General features: G+C 39.3%; 1 protein-coding gene across 1 annotated transcript in view; it reads right to left on the bottom strand.

Moving 5' to 3' along the window:
* Positions 1–3844: 3844 nt before the first annotated feature.
* The window catches only part of PSPC1 (paraspeckle component 1), a 107319-nt gene continuing 94078 nt past the window's right edge, over positions 3845–17085 (bottom strand). Inside the window, exons 9-10 of the transcript XR_015872878.1 lie at positions 8291–8400; positions 3845–4224 (exon numbers count right to left, since the gene is read on the bottom strand). The gene's annotated coding sequence lies outside the window, so the exon portion shown is untranslated. The remainder of the gene's footprint in view (positions 4225–8290; positions 8401–17085) is intronic.

The raw sequence follows: 17085 nt of genomic DNA, 5'->3' as shown, positions 1-17085 counted from the left end.
GAGGTATGCCGGGGGACCCAGACCGCGATGCCAGTCAGCAGCTTCCACAATGCTTCACAAAGATGGCCACCGAGGAGCAGAGAGGCCGGCCTGGGGGAGGAGCACTGCCACAGGACCAATCTGCAGGTGCAGAGAGGGCTGTGTGCAGTGGGGGAGGCGCCGGCTATATACAGGGAAGGCGCGCTCCCCTGGCATGCAATTAACCCCTGGGACACCGCAGCGCTTGTCGCTCAGCTGCGGCCCGTTGTCCCAGGGGTATAGTGGAAGCGCAGGTTAGTACCTGGCTCCACGCTGCACTCTTGTGAAGTCTTCTCTTGATTGTTGACTGACACATATACACCTACCTCCTGGAGAGTGTTCTTGATTTGGCCAACTGTTGTGAAGGGGTTTTTCTTCATCAGGGAAATTATTCTTCTGTCATCCACCACAGTTGTTTTCCGTGGTCTTCCGGGTCTTTTGGTGTTGCTGAGCTCTCCGGTGCATTCTTTCTTTTTAAGAATGTTCCAAACAGTTGATTTGGCCACACCTAATGTTTTTGCTATCGCTCTGATGGGTTTGTTTTGATTTTTCAGCCTAATGATGGCTTGCTTCTCTGATAGTGACAGCTCTTTGGATCTCATATTGAGAGTCGACAGCAACTGATTCCAAATGCAAATGTCACACCTAGAATCAACTCCAGACCTTTTACCTGCTTAATTGATAATGAAATAACGAGGGAATAGCCCACACCTGCCCATGAAATAGCTTTTGAGTTGATAGTCCCATTACTTTTGGCCCCTTAAAAAGTGGGAGGCACATATAGAAACCGTTGTAATTCCTACACCGTTCACCTGATTTGGATGTAATTACCCTCAAATTAAATCTGAAAGTCTGCAGTTAAAGCACATCTTGTTTGTTTCATTTCAAAGCCATTGTGGTGGTGAATAGAGGCCAAAATATGAAAATTCTGTCCCAATATTTATGCAACTGACTGTATTTTGCCTTTTACTCTATAAGTTGTGGGATAACTACTTATTCATAATGGTTAGTTCTTTGAAGTGTTAGGGGGGAGAGAGGATACCGGGTAATGTGTAGCAGTCTACAGCTGACTAGATTACCCAAGGCTTTTGGGCATCAACCTGGCACTTTCTGTATCCCTATGTATAAAATAAACTAAAAAATGAATGGGTAGCACAAAAAGGAGTTTATTGTCACAGGATTACAGCACCCCAGCCACCCCTTTAGCAATCTCCCTTACTTGCATGCTATTCTGCAAGTGACAAATGACTTTGCTGGCCACATAAAAGCTCCAGATTTCCATTTGGATTTCATGGATTAAGCTAATGCAGTTCCTGATCACAGTCAAGAGCCCCCACCTCTATTGCCAAGAGGCTCAAATGTTTTGTTTCTTTATGAGCAGCCGTGGAAAGGTAAAGAAAAAGGGGAAAGTCTGAGGGACCATGCAGGCTATTTATGGTCATTCGATTATTCCTTTGTTTTAGTAAACATTAGCAGGTTGTTACCTTGTGAAATGTATAACTGACTAGAGACTTTCATAATTGTTAATTTTATTTACTTGATGTTGCTAAATGTTTTTCCTAGGCTTGGTGTTATTGCGCCAAAATGAAAAACACTTGTTGCCCTCTCCACTTCTAACCCACTAAACTGAACACCCCAAGACTCCAACGTATATGCAATGTACCTCAGAAGATGACATAATTGGCACTGTAATAAACCAGGCTCTGCTCAAACTCTTCCCTCCCCAGGATTCCCACGAGTCTTCCTCTACTAACTGCCCATCCCATCTCCTTCCCAGCTGACCAAGCAATATCTTTAGCAAGATAGGTCAATATCACCATTTCAAATGACATGTCTTAAAATGTTAATGGACTATAGTAGAGCCATAATTTTGCTACTGAAGCATGTTTAGTCCAAGTACCAAAAAGTCCACATTATACTTTCCCCAGGAGACCCAATTTGGTATAAGCTTATGATGCCGGCGGTCACAATGCCAACCGTTGGCATCTAGACTACAGAATCCCGGCGAGGGTTAACTAACCTACGCCGGAAGACTGGCGCCCGGCTTCCCATCGAAGGGATGCTGTGCGCCGACAGAGATGGGAGGGTTAGGGCTCCCGGGGGGCACCACCCCGGGAGGTTAGGTTTAGGCTAGGGGGAGGGAGGGTTAGGCACCCCCGTGGGAATTAGGTTTAGGTGGTGGGGAAAGGGGGGGGGGGTTAGGTTTAGGCACAGGAAGTGGGGGTTAGGCACCCTAAAGGAGGGTTAGGGGGTAGAGTGAGGTTAGTTTATACTTACCTTCTAGACCAGTGGTTCTCAAAGTCGGTCCTCAGGACTCCACACAGGTCATGTTTTCCACGTCACCCAGCAGGTGCACAGGTGTACTCATTACTCACTGACACATTTTGAAAAAATCCACAGGTGGAGCTAATTATTTCACTTGTGATTCTGAGGAGACCTGGAACACATGTACTGTTTGGTGTCCTGAGGACAGAGTTTGAGAACCTGTGTTCTAGACTATTGGGATTTCCTTCCATGTCGGGCTGGCGCTGCCGATGTATCATAGCGAATACCCCAATTTTTATATAATCACCTAGGCTTAGCCAGCACATCATTTCCATAGTGATTTATGAAACTTCCGAATGTAAGAAAAAAAAGTGTAGCCATCCTTCTGCACAACACAGCACTAATCTCCCATCATATAGATACAGGGAGAACTTAATCGCCATCAGTATATTCTCACAATGAGGCACAGGATGACTTTTTCACCAAGCCAATCAATGGTTGGAATGGTTATTGGCAGAGTTTACAAATTGGTGCATACAGGCGACATAGAATGCAGCTGCACACTAGGTACTAAGAACAATGATAATCAAAATAATCCTGATATCCACATCAAGTTGAACCCCATAAGATGGGTCTCTAACACATTAAGTCAATATATCCAGGACTTACATGTAATAGAGCCCATTCTAATATGTAGACAGAAATTTAGGAACCTGGGATGATGATTAAAAGCACCTAAGGGCAGATGGGTGGGGTGCAAATACCAAACAGAAGGAGTCAAGTGTACTATACACGGATATAGTGGAAAGGGGTAGGGGGGAATGCAGGCGCACACTCTAGGGCAGTGATTCCCAACCTCTGTCCTCAAAGCACACTAACAGTCCTGGTTTTAGTAATATCCATGCTTAAGCACAGATGGTTAAATCAAAATACCTAAGGTACTAATTAAGCCACCTGTGCTAAACTATGGCTAACCTTAAAATCTGGACTATTAGTGTGCCTTGAGGACCGTGCTCTAGGTACTAAGTGCAGTCCAAGCCCCCTCCCCCCAAGAACCTCACTTAAACTCTACAATTAACATGGAGTATATCAGGATTATTTTGATTATCATTGTTCTTAGTACCTAGAGTGCACACACATTATATGCCCCCTGCATTATACTACAAGTCTCAGCATGGCAGCACCTATTATATTTAAAATTAGGGTGTGCAGTCCAAGCCCCCTCCCCCTTTCCAAATTAGTGCATACCCCGAAGCTTGACTGATACACAATCTCCAAACCAGCGTTCAAAACACGCAAACTATGATCAAGTCTCTATTTCTTTTCAAGAAGTTGTATCATATTTTTACTGTTATGGGCCAACACCAATGAGTCTAAGCTTTGTCCTTGGATATGGTTTGTTGTTCTATATCACATTCATTATTACCTGTTAGCAATTGGGAGACATATTGACTTGTAAATTCGACATCAGTAAACGGTCTACTTCAACATTTTTATTATTTATCTTAGCTGACTGATGTGACGTATTAAAAAACAAAAACAAAACCAGAAAGCAATGCAATGGATTTTAAAAAAGAATGTCTTTATTTACAAGCATCCCCACCATCCTCTCGCTCCTTGATACTGTTTTATAATGTAAAGTGCACATATGAAAGCTTACGGAGTTAAAACTCTATGAGATCCCAATTAGTTACTATTGATTGTTTGTATTTTAACAAACAAGAATTTTTGTCTATCTTTTTGCTTTACCCACACAGGAAAACCAGAATTTGTGAAAGATTAACAATAACCACTGGAAATGCAAAATTCCACATAAATTGTTTTATAGTATAGTTGGATCACTGTATAGCAGAATAAATTTATAACCAGCATTAAATAAATATATATGTTCTTTAATACAGATTTTCATCCATCAGCACCCCAGTATCTTCCAGATCCAACCTGTAGAGGGGAGGGACAGAGAAGCATATTAATATGTCAATGCATTTAACACATTTAAGAGTAGAAATATTTCAGATATTTCCCAAATTAAAATTAGACTTCAACTTACCAGCAAAACTCCTGATGTATGAAATAGGACTTCTGCATGAAACCAACAGTTGTGACTTCACAAAAGATTGTCCGATTTCATATGTATGTTGTGAATACATGACCTTCTTAGCTAAATCATGGAAACAAACTGTAGACGGCACTGATGAATTCAATGCCTGCTGTTTGCTCTAACCCACATGGCACATTGTGTGGACCCTTCTTGGCACATACGGCTAAAGGAGGCCAGTTATTCACAACTGTTCTACTCAAATCAGAGCAACAGTGTTTGACGTTATACCTGGCATGTTCATGGAGAAGTAAAAACTTCACGTCAGGAGTTTTTCCAGCTAAGTACCAAGCATCATGAATTCAGTTAGGCATGATCATTTTGTGTTTTCATTTTTGAGTGAACGTAACTTTTAGTGTTGCAAAATGTAAATGATATCAAACTAATAATTTAGAACAGTTGGGGAGAGGCAATTCAATTAGCTGCGGGGCGAATTGATTGCGTCGCGCGGTAAACACTGGGTAAAATGCATAATCAATGGGTTTCCAGAGCATTAAACCCCATCAGGTTGCCACTTATCGCAGACTTTTCTCTGCAGCTCCTGAAGCCGAGAAGAAAAGTCCACCTCAGTCTTAACGCACAAGGTAAACCCCGCTAACTGAATCATCCATCGCGGCTAATTAGCCGTGCAGTTTAATTTATCTCCCCCTTGGTTGACTAGAGGCTAGACCCAAGGTTCCCAATCTCCGCCATTACAGTCCAGGTTTTAAGGATATCCAATGTTTTAGTCCAGATGGTTAAATCAAATTGACTGAGGTGTTAAGTCACCTGTACTCAAGCATTAAAACCTGGACTATAATGGCAGAGTTTGGGAACCTCTGGGCTAGACAATTGTTTAACAAGGGCTGTTTAATACAAATCAGAGAGATGAGGGGAAAGTACACTGCTGTATAAACACTGCTTGTTAGTGACTGAAGTAGTACATATGGTGGGATACTGAAGTCTGGTGATAGCGCTCAAACAGGAATGGGCTGGAGATCCATTCTCTAGGGTAAAGCTGCACTCCCTAGGAAGCCGAGAAAGAAAGAACACATACCCTGGAGAATGCCCCTGATAGGAGCCTCTTGGGACTACTCTATGCAGACTTATTTGTGCATCTGCACCGCTCTCTCAGATCTTGCTAAAGGCAATTACAGATTCTGGCTTCTTTATGGTTCTCCTGGCTCACTTCACCCCTGGTCTACCGCTGACAGTAAGTCCCTTGGAAAACTTTCAGCATGCTGTTCCCGAGGATCCAGTAAGGGAAGTCACAGGGGCCACATTCCTACAGCTGTCAGTTCTCTGAGCTATGGCTGCATTAAAGTAAAAGCTTATGTTTATTTCTGATATTACATTATAGTACAATACTACAAAGTATAATAAACAAATGTTTCTTGTAGTGATAAATAAGACTTTAGGGTATAGAGTGTCCTCTTGCATTCAGTCCTGTATATAGTCAAGTACTGTACAATGGGGCAGGAACCAACAAAAGTAGGCCATGGGGGAGATGTGCCTGACAGTGGATTTAGAAAGATGTACAATCCACTAAGCAGCTATGTGCATACAAGGATAAACCCAGATTTGCCCAAAATTAGATGGCAAGTCTGGAATCACAATAAAGCAAGATGTATTGCGGACATATCCTGTTCGTTCAGCAGTGAAAATGTTTCTAATGTCCCAATACGATTATTATTTATAAATAAGTGTTTATACTTTCTGTGAATTGATCAGTTCTTATCAAAATGGCACTATTGTAAAGTTTAATACTAGTGATGTCAAGACAATGTCAATCGAGGTTCACGTAATACAGTCCACCGATGATTATGCTCACTAACAAATCAGGGTCATCGGCCAGCTGGATTTTCTTCTGACTGAATCTGATCAGATGTTGGATTAGGACTGTCATTTTAGGCCCAACTATGATTTAGGTCCAACTTTAGTATAAAATATCCTGAATGCCCAAATCCCTGCACGTATGGAACACTTAAAGCTGCATACACACAGTACAATTTGTAACACCAACGATTTGAAAGAAATCTTTGAAAGAGCTCTTTCAGTGAAGTCATCCTGCCACATCTCTAAACAGGCAAAGTTGCTAATTTTGTGCAAGTTGGCCTGCATGTACGGGCGATCATAGATATCGTTATTGTTCATGCGGGAACATGCATCGTTGGTCCTTCACTGCATAAATGAATATGAACGATATATCGTTGAACGATATCATTATCATTCATAGATATCGTACTTGTGTACGCACCTTTAGCTAACCTTGAAAAACACTAAAAACTGAGGAACTATTTAAAAAGTAGTTTTTATGAATATATATTGGTGCCAACCTAGTGTAACAAGAGTGGGAAACATTTCACAGCCAATATTAAACACGTATAGTGAAGTTCCACATTGTGTACCAGCGACACTTACAGTGGCACTGCCCCAGGATTTGTACAGCCTCTGTGCCAGATAAAAACACATCAGCTGGATTGTAGCATGAGCTGATTTACAGGAATGTTAGGGACAATCTGTAGCATTTCCCAGATTCCCAAGATAATCAGTGACCTCAACTACCAACAAGAAATACTTAAAATCTGTTATTAATAACAAAAAAATCTTACAGAAAAGTTGGCTAACAAGGCATCAGTAATCCAGGTATCTCTGGGAATAAACTTTGCTGCATTTTCAGAATCTACGTTTTTGGACTGAGCAATACGCCTAGGATCAAAGGAAGTATATGGGATTTATTGGCTCCTAATTCCAGTTCGACTTGAATAAAAAGAAGTTCGATTGATTTATGTTGCTCCAGGTTGTGAACAGTGAGAAGTGCACCAGCAGTACATAGGTGCATCTTCACAGACCATGTCGCTGACTTCTGATTTTTAAAGTTGTGTGATATTTTTATAGTGTCTAAATTATGTTGAAGATTGTATATTTTAAACCAATTCTGTGGCAACTACATCCTGCCCATTGTTTTTTTTTTTAGACAGTGTTTTTTAAATGATATTTAATTAAGGGGAGGTTAGGCAGTCAATATAATCTGGTAGATTTATATGAACTTTAAGCAGTTAATATGCTGTTCTAATATGTGCTTCTAAATATCAACCTTTATTTAGGAATGATTGTTATTGTTGTCATATTTTATATAATTGGTTCATCAGAAAGACAACATGTATCAGTATAATTGCATTATAAAAGAAATACCAATGCACTATAAAATGTCCAAAAGCGAGTATGGGAATAAGTTGATTAAAAAAAGAAACCATGCACCGACATGTTCACATAGTGAGGCACCTGCAAGACCTCCATCCGGTCTAAAAAAAAAACAAAGTCCTCACTAATCTGCCGATTTTGATTAATCCAGATAAAATGCTAAATTGGTTACTGGACATCAGGGCCGTAACTATGGGCGACCGGTGATGCCATACGAAGCACAGAGGCTCTGCGGGTGGCACCGTCGCCACCCCTTACTCCTGGCTAGCAGGGGAGTCTATAACGGCACCCTGCAGCCAGGATTGCTGCTGCAGCACCCGTGGATACTTCAGAAGGGCACCCTGCACAGCATTATACAGCTGCTAGGGCGTCCAGAGGACGCCCGGACAGCACTGCACTTACTGGAGCTACCCATCATACCCCCTCTGCGCAACACGCTCAGGGGGCAGGGCCGGCACGGAGCACAATTATGCTGTTTTGGCTCTGCTGAATGTCAATTACATTTAAGAGCAGGAAATGAATAGGTATGACTCGCTGAAGTACAGCCAATGAACGAGATGTGATAATCTAATTTGTGAAGGCTGCGTTTGCCAGGGATCAGGTTCAATTTACACAATACGTTTTCACAGCAGTTTCAGATGCAATAATGAAATTTGGCAAAGCAAACTATGTACATTTTTCTATATTGTCTGAAGAACTTCCATGGCTTATGTCCAACTTTCTTACCTGAAAATTATTAGGACTATGGACATGTCCATCTGTGAGCACTTCTGGTCCCTCTTTCAGAAAAGCTGCACTCTTTCAGGCTAACCGCCATCATGGACTATGAGGATGCTCTGAAAACAGAAAAGCAAAACCTAAGAAAGGCTGTAACTTTAGATTCACAGATTAAACTGGCAATCCACAAAACGAGAGACGAGAAATTGTCCTTGCAGAATCAACTGCTTTTATGACTTTCATATATAAATACAAAAACTTGGCTAATAAATTTGTATGAAATCATGCCCCATGTCTTAGTGAGGCATGAATTCATACATGGGCCATTGTAGTGGGATTACACTAACAATCTTCGCATATTTATATATCAAGCTGTTTTTTTTTATTTTTACATAAATTGATGTAGAAACTGCAGTTTGTGCATTATTTAATGTATTGCACCTAAAGTGTCCACATGCATCTTACTTCCTTGCGCGTGATTCAGTAGCACAGAGTGTCTTTTCGGGTGACTTTTTACCTTCAAATGAGTCTTATTCTCAAAATGATGTTAATAGGACACACATGCAGCTTCTGCTGATAAAAATGATATGCAACATGCCTGTATTCTGTGTGCGGCAGCATCTGCATGCAAACTGCAACATTAGTGTCACAGCCGCTGACACTAACGTAGCATTTCGCATGCAGATAGAGCCGCAGTTGTACACAGAATATAGGCATATAATTTCAATCAGTAGAGGCTACTTGTGCATCCTATTAACATAGCTTTGCGAATAAGACGCATACAGAGTTGCACAGGCCTCATGTGTTGTATCCACATACATCTTACCTCCGTGCGCAAGAGATTTCCCAGAAATTAGCACTTCAGACCGCAGTCCCCATTATTATCAATGGGGACTACGAAGTGTCCCCTGTGTACCAAACAAAAGCAAAGCTTTTCAGAGTTTAGCCTCGGTAGTTTACACCATCTTCAGATTGTGTATACTGCTTTAAGCCTATGGAGGCTCCAGGTGCAGGAGAGAGATCTTTCGATCTCTCTCTCGCAGGATCTAGAAGCTGGCACTGTGCACATGCACAGTGTCAGCTTCCACAGGAGAAGTTTTTCACAAACATGAGACTTCTACAATTTGCCGGGGATATAACTCGCAGGGACAGCTGTTACCGCAACCGCTGTCCCTGCGAGTTCCCCTTTGTACATAGCGGGGATATTTTCATAAAAATTAAAATATCCTCATGCGATATGAATCCTTAATAATCACAGCCATTAGTACATAGACCCCTTAGACTTACGATGGTATTTATATCTGTACAAAGTATGCAAAAAATACACCTAAAATTAAAAAAAAAAAAAAGAAATCAACTGATCTTGAATAGATGACAGTACATATTTCTAAATAAAAAAAATCATCCCAAAGTCTCTTAGTAGGTCATTTATTCTTCCGATTTAAAATAAAATGTTGAAACAATGACATAATAGATGCCCCACATCTTTTTTTATACCACGCCTCGACACTTCACAAAAAAAAAATAAATAAAAAAAAACTTACATTTGTATCCTCGAGCAACCCTCTCACTCCCCCAGACTAACATTGCTGGTATGACTGGTTTATATAGCCTACCAAGGACAATTTACCCTTGAAATCAGGTCGAACCAATATGCAATTTCCCCACAGAGTATAAGATTGTGAGCAGGGCTCTCTTACCTCTATCTGTTAAGATACAGTCTTGTATAATTACTGTGTTTCTAACTTAAAAGCACAATTTAATATGATGGTGTTTTATAAATATAAGTTAGTAAATAAAACATTTATGGACAAAGAATTTAAACTTGACATATTTGGCTTAAACGGATTGACAAATTAAGCCAGCCATGTTTCAATAGCACATCAGCATTTTGTAGGATTTAATTTGGTCAGAGAAATCACTGAAAAAATATATCACATTTTTGTGTGACAGAATTGAGTAACCCATAACCTAAAAGAAAAAACCCTATTTAAGACCATATATTTCTAAGACAAAAGATTATATAGCTAGGAATAAAAATATGGTAAGAAACATTGCACAAAAATTAAGTTGTAAGATTAGAAACCTTGACAAAAAATTACTGCAGAATCTGTACAACTATATCTAAATCCATTCCCACATAAATCATAATCAGTGTCATAAAAAGATCTGTGTACATAGAGTGAAACAAGATAAACTTTGGTAACAAAAACAATTCAGCTCCCTGGGATGCAACAGGAGATAACACTTAAAAATACTAGAATTTATATTTGAGCTGTTCTCCCTTATCTCCAAGCATATGAGCAATTTTATGTCAAGTCATCTAATGCAAATTACTTTACCCATATCTTTTAGTTTCATTCTCTGCACATGTTTAGTAATGTACAAGAATGTCTCAAATGTAAAAATATTTTTTTTATTGCATTCAGCTTTTTATTTAGTTTGAAAATGTCAAAAATGCAGAAATTTGTAAGTATATAAAAATCAAATCTTCAGAGGAAAGGTTAATATATTTGAATTTATTAAATATTGATTTTTTTATGAAGAATAAATAGAGGCTTTAATTTCATATACTACATGACAAGATTTGTGGAAGTTAACAGTACAAGGCTACAAAAAACAATTTGAAAACATTCCCCTGGTATCCAGTCAGAAGGTCGCCAGTAAACATGTTGTGTCGACATTGTTCAAACTGTCGACAGGCAACATGTTGATACTCAGTATCGACACGTTCACAATATCAACATTGGAATGGTCGCTAGGTGAAATGTCAACATGAGGATGCAGTGTTAGGCACCGCCAGGAGGGTTAGGCTGCGGGGGGAGGTTAGGCACTAGGGGGAGTGCTATAGATAGGGATTAATACCGTAACCCTGGCCAGGATGTGAACACTACGCTGGAGTTGCCACTGCTGCCAGGAAAAAGTAAGGGACCACTGGGCTAACAGGGACATTTTGTTGACAATACATCATGTTTACATACCATCCACGTAGACATGATAAAGGTCAACACGTTCACTGTTGACAATCCTACCATGACAACATACTGCATGTTCTCATGTCGACATGATAATTGTTGACAAATCATACCAAACCCCACCCCCCCCTTAAGATTGTCCATAACACAATTTAACATTGAGTTCTCAATGGGATCTTATTTCTTGCTCAAGACTGTCTATAATACACTTAATGTTCCGAGTCTTAGCAGGTGGGGGGAATGGTACACATTGTGTGCGTGTTTACCAGAACTTGAAATTAATAAGTGGAGCAAATGTACAAAGATGGCATTGGTAATCTGAGTTATTAATATGTCTATCAAAAAATAATGTGTACGCCTGCAATTAGAGTGCCAGTTAGCTGAATGCAACAAATATCCAGGTACTGATCAATTAAAAGGAGCAGCTGTGAAATCAAATTGTGTTACCTACAAACAGGAAGTGTCAGATAACAGTTCTAATTTTAAAACATTTACAATAAGATTTTGTGAACACTTTCTGTGAACATATTAAAAAACAAGAACCAGTCCACCATGTCTTTATCGGGAATTTTCAAATATGTTATGGATTTGAAGCCCATTTAAGAGTATTTGTGTAATGGAGTAATCTCTATATCCTTTCTGAGAACAATTTCTGACATTATAGTTCATCGGCTACAACTAGAAAATAAAGAAAAAGTCAACGGTTTAGAGTTCCCATAAAACTACTCATGTTGCAGGATGAAGCAGTATTGTCATCGGAACAGTAACTAAGCAATGGTTAATCCATTTGCAGTCTATTAATTCAAAAGAAAATCAAAAACAAATGTCACAATCTTGTCTTCAAATCAGTAGCTGGACAGTTGTTGCATTAATCTAAATGGCTCTACAGAGTTCAAATGTACACGTTTATTGCTATGCATACTTTAGACTCACTCATATTTGATACAGTATCCAGCACCATCATCTGTCATCCAATACTATCTTTACCTTTTCTCTGCTTATTAAAGTAACAGTCTGAGTGGTACATGAACACATACAGACAGAATGTGTACAATTTCCACATGCTAAGACAAAGCACATTAAAGACAGATGAACATTTTGCAATAAACTACTAGAAATACAATATCTCATTGGTAACCCTTTTAACTTTTGTCATGCATGAATTATGATAACCTAAAGTAAGATTTTTTTTTTCTCAATTAATAGTCTTCAGGAATTATAAAAAAAAATAAAAAATTGTATCAATCTGTAAAACTAAAGGTGGTATACACGTGTCCACTTGAGTGGACAACATCCACCCACAACACAAAAAATTGCCATACTATCATGGAACAGTACTTTAACTGTGCAAGTATTTTTTTATTTTAATATCTTGCAAAAAAGGTAAAATAAAAAAATGTCTGGTATTGTTCTAATTTGGTCTCATCATGTTGCTTATTTTACTACAGAAACATTATGGATCTTTGTATTGCACGAGGTCCACTTAAGTGGACATATGGTTTTACATCAACTGTGAAAAAAATAAATTGAGTATTTGATCAAAACATCTGCCATAGTATGCCCTACACCTTACTCAAAGATGGCAGATAAAAAAAATAAATTCAATGAAAGTAAATAAATTTTACAGAAATCCCTGAAGTGCTCAGTGAACTTTTTTCCACCATTTTATTTTGGCCTTATTATTTTTGTAGGAATTAAAAGCTACATTCAGGTGGCATAGCTTCTAATTTTGATTGAGGTCCAAACAAGACGACACCATGCACTAGCAATGTCAATAGAGTTTCTAAAGGAGATAATGACTTAAAAATAATGACTACGCGTGAAAGTATGAATAGTCCTAAAACATAAAAAAAATTAAAAAATAAAGGCTTGAAAAAAAATTAAATTTTTCCTTTTAAACGAATTTTAAAACTTTAGGGGCAATACAATTTCAGCTGGAATGGAACACCCCATAAAGGTAGCAGAAAAACTTGTGATGATCAGAGTACTGCATACGGCAGATATATGTGCAGGCAGTAATGTTCGGTGGCACAATTGAACTAGCCCCTTATCCATGACTTTGCAATATTAACTTTCTAAAACCTAGTCATGTGGTATATCAAAGTAAATTCTGGACAATTGGAATAAAAGTTTTGTTTTTTTTATAATCAAAATATTTCAACCCTAGCATGAGAAATTTCCAAACTCAAATTAATTAAAAAATGACTGCCTATTAAGTATATATTATTTTTATCATTTATATGACGCCACAAGTGTTCCGCAGCGTCTTAGAAAGTACATAAATAGGTTGACCAGTAAGTCATAGTACAATACAATACAGGATGAGAACAAGGATAATATACATTGCTACATTAGTGACTATAACACCCGGGTAAGCAACAGAGCAAAGCAACCAAGTGTTAAGTGCCCTACTGGGGAGTAAGATGATGAAAGTAAAAGTAAGGAGAAGCACAAGAGGGTAGAGGGCCCTGCACATAAGAGTATATATAGTATATAGAGTGGACTGAAATAAAAAATGAGAAAACAAAAAGGTAAAAAATAAATTGAATCAGCCTATATGGAAAGATACATTATGCAGCTAACAATGGCTAGAATGATGTAGTCGTTATTGTATTAGAACGGCTCTGTAAAAATTAACATTTCCTTCTGAGCAATACAACCACAAATATGACCATAAACATACAAGTTGAGTCTACCGTATGCAAATATTCTGAAATATGGAATTTTTTTTTTAGCATGACTGAGATAGTGAAACCTTTGCTTTTTCTGGTGCATACACACGGTCAGATATGTCAGATAAACGATTGAACGATTTTTGGCTATTAAAATGAATGGAAATCGTCCAAAATTGACTGCAAAACACATCAGATGTCAGCTATAGTAATCTGACAAATCGGGAACGTGCATCGTTCATATCTGAAAGAAAAATCTGACGTGTGCAACGATGAACGATGCACGTTCCCTATTTGTCAGATTACTATAGCTGACATCTGATGTGTTTTGCAGTCCATTTTGGACGATTTACATTCATTTTAATAGCCAAAAATCGTTCAATCGTTCATATCTGAAAGAAAAATCTGACGTGTGCAACGATGAACGACTGAACGATTTTAAAATTGTTATCGTTCAGATCTGAAGAAAAATCTGACCGTGTGTATGCACCATTAGTGGCTCAATGTACACAAACTTTGTTTAAGGCACAAAATTATTACAAATATTGCATAAAATTACCTGCAGGCTGTGTATGTATACAAGGTGTATATAATACATAAATGCGTTCTGTGTTTAGATTTGGGTCTCTTTCCCAAGATATTTCATTATAGTTTACAAATATTCCAAAATACGGAATATTCCGATATCCAAAATACCCCTGGTCCCAAGCATTTTGGATGTTGGAAACTCAACCTGTACTAACAAACCGTCCTGCTCAGGACATTTGCAATGTAAATATTTTATATGATTAGCATCATACATTATGTCTGCAAAGCACATGATCTGTTCTATGGACGTAAATGACGAGTGATAAGCAAACACTGGGATTTAGCAACATTATATATAAATGTCAATACGTGAAATCCATGTCCAACATTTATAGTACCGCACAAATAGAGGAAAGCGTACAGTAAACCATAAGAAAAGTCAGATGAAAATGGTCTTCCAATGTCTAAGACAAATGGTAAGCCACAGGTAGCTCCCCAGTTCTAGCGCCACATTCGAACATGCTCTATGTAACAGCAGGAGAGTCACAGTCTGCCCAAGGCGAGGGAACGAGGACAAATGAAACAATAGCTGGCGAGCAGATGGTACTTGGCATGGCTAGTCAGTTGAAAAATATGATATCTTCTAAACAGTCATGTGTGTCAGGAAACAATTAGAATAGAAAGGTATAGCACGGACTGATGGGTGGACAAAATATGCAGGAACAAGTATGCACAATACTTCAGAAATATGCAGATTTAGAGTTTATAGTATAAAACGCAAGTGGCTCAGAGATGATATCTGGCTATACCAGTAAAAATTATCTTTCTTGGTATACTGATTCTAAGACCAGGGACATGCTTTCCTCAGCAATAACCATGAGGATATATGCTCATACATGAGAAGATGAGAGCATTTCGAGTAGGGTTTTATTCTTTTCCTTAGCAAATTAATTATGGGTGTAAAATTCAAGTAATTAATACTGCAATCAACACACCCATGATATCTGCCAATTCGTCATCTGCCTGGGGACAGCAGAGGTCGTTAGATTCCAAGTTAACAGATATCCTCTAAGCATGTAAGCACTCATGGACAGGGCCTTCCTTCCAAATGTTCATCCCCTGCACTATCCTTACTTTCAGTGCTCCCTGTATAATCTCGTAGTCCCAATAAGGTACTGATGGGTGTGGTGTATGTCGTCATGCATTATGTTGACATTGACCATGTCGACTTTCATGAAAGGTCGACATATTATAATGTGGCCTAGTGATCACTTACCTGTTCCTGAGAACTGCAGTGGCTCCTTCGCAGCTTCTGGGTTTTAGCAGTAATGTGACCATTTCCGGTCAGACCTCCGATGCTCCATCGGTCCGGTGAATATTCCTTCCCTAACCTCCCCTCCCCCCCCCCCTTTTTTTCTCAGCAGCCTAATCCCAACTTCCCCCCTCAGCCTAACCTTAATATCGATATTCTGACTGTTGAAATTCCGAGAAATGGACATGTCAATCAACATTTTAGCAATGTCTACATCATAACTGTAGACCTTTTGACTCTCTCTCACACTGACTGCGTTCGCTCTTCATTGAGTGCAGAACTGCCTTAGACTCAGAGACTCACCGTTATTTTCCTTTCAAGATATAATGAGCCACCAAACAGTCGCCCTCATCCATGTCCTATTTAGTTTGTCGATTACTTGCTGTCTTGTTAGAACGATATGTCAGATTACATTTACTTTACCTTCTATATGTCTATTTTATACGTTACCTATATATCGCATGTGAAACTTCGTGCTAAGGGATGGTAACAGGAGGGGTGGGGAAGATATAGGGTCAGATTCAATTAGCCACAGGATTTACCCCGCAACTAATTACCGGCCTAAATTCCTGCGGCGCGGGGAAAAGCTATTCAATTAAATAGCCTTCTTCCCGCGCCGTAAAATCGGGACTCGCGCGAGGCCAATTTGATCGTTTTGACACGGATTTTACCTCTCACCTAAACGAGGTGCGAGGTAAAGTCCGACTGCAGAGACACTCGCGCGCGGGGTTTCGGGGACTCCCGTGCGAGGAATCCCCGCTAATTCAATAGGTCCAGTGCAGCAATTAGCCGCTGGGTAAATCCCACGGCTAACTGAATCTGCCCAATAGTGTTGGTGTGTAGTGTGAACCAAGGAAACAGACTTTGCAATATTTCTACAATTAATAGAGCAGGGAATTCCATAATGCATCCAGAACTATAAAACTTGTGTGGAGTATGTGATCATAATATGATCCACTCAAATAAAAATTGACCTGCTTGGATGGAATTATGAGTCTGCACATTACCTCCTTAGCTGACCAGGAAGTGAAGGAAGAGGCAGTCTAATGCATAGTGAAGGAAGAGGCAATCTAATGCATTACCTCCTTAGCTGACCAGGAAGTGAAGGAAGAGGCAGTCTAATGCATAGTGAAGGAAGAGGCAATCTAATGCATTACCTCCTTAGCTGACCAGGAAGTGAAGGAAGAGGCAGTCTAATGCATTACCTCCTTAGCTGACCAGGAAGTGAAGGAAGAGGCAGCCTAATGCACAGCGCCGGTCAGTCATTTGATAGCTCAACACCCCAAACAGCTGTGTGCAATCTCAAAAATTATTGTA

This window comes from Taudactylus pleione, unplaced genomic scaffold (assembly GCF_031769625.1).
Source record: "Taudactylus pleione unplaced genomic scaffold, aTauple2 ptg000842l, whole genome shotgun sequence".
Taxonomy (NCBI): Eukaryota; Metazoa; Chordata; class Amphibia; order Anura; family Myobatrachidae; genus Taudactylus; species Taudactylus pleione.
The sequence above is the reverse complement of the archived record's forward strand: the minus strand, read 5'-3'. Positions and strand labels throughout refer to the sequence as shown.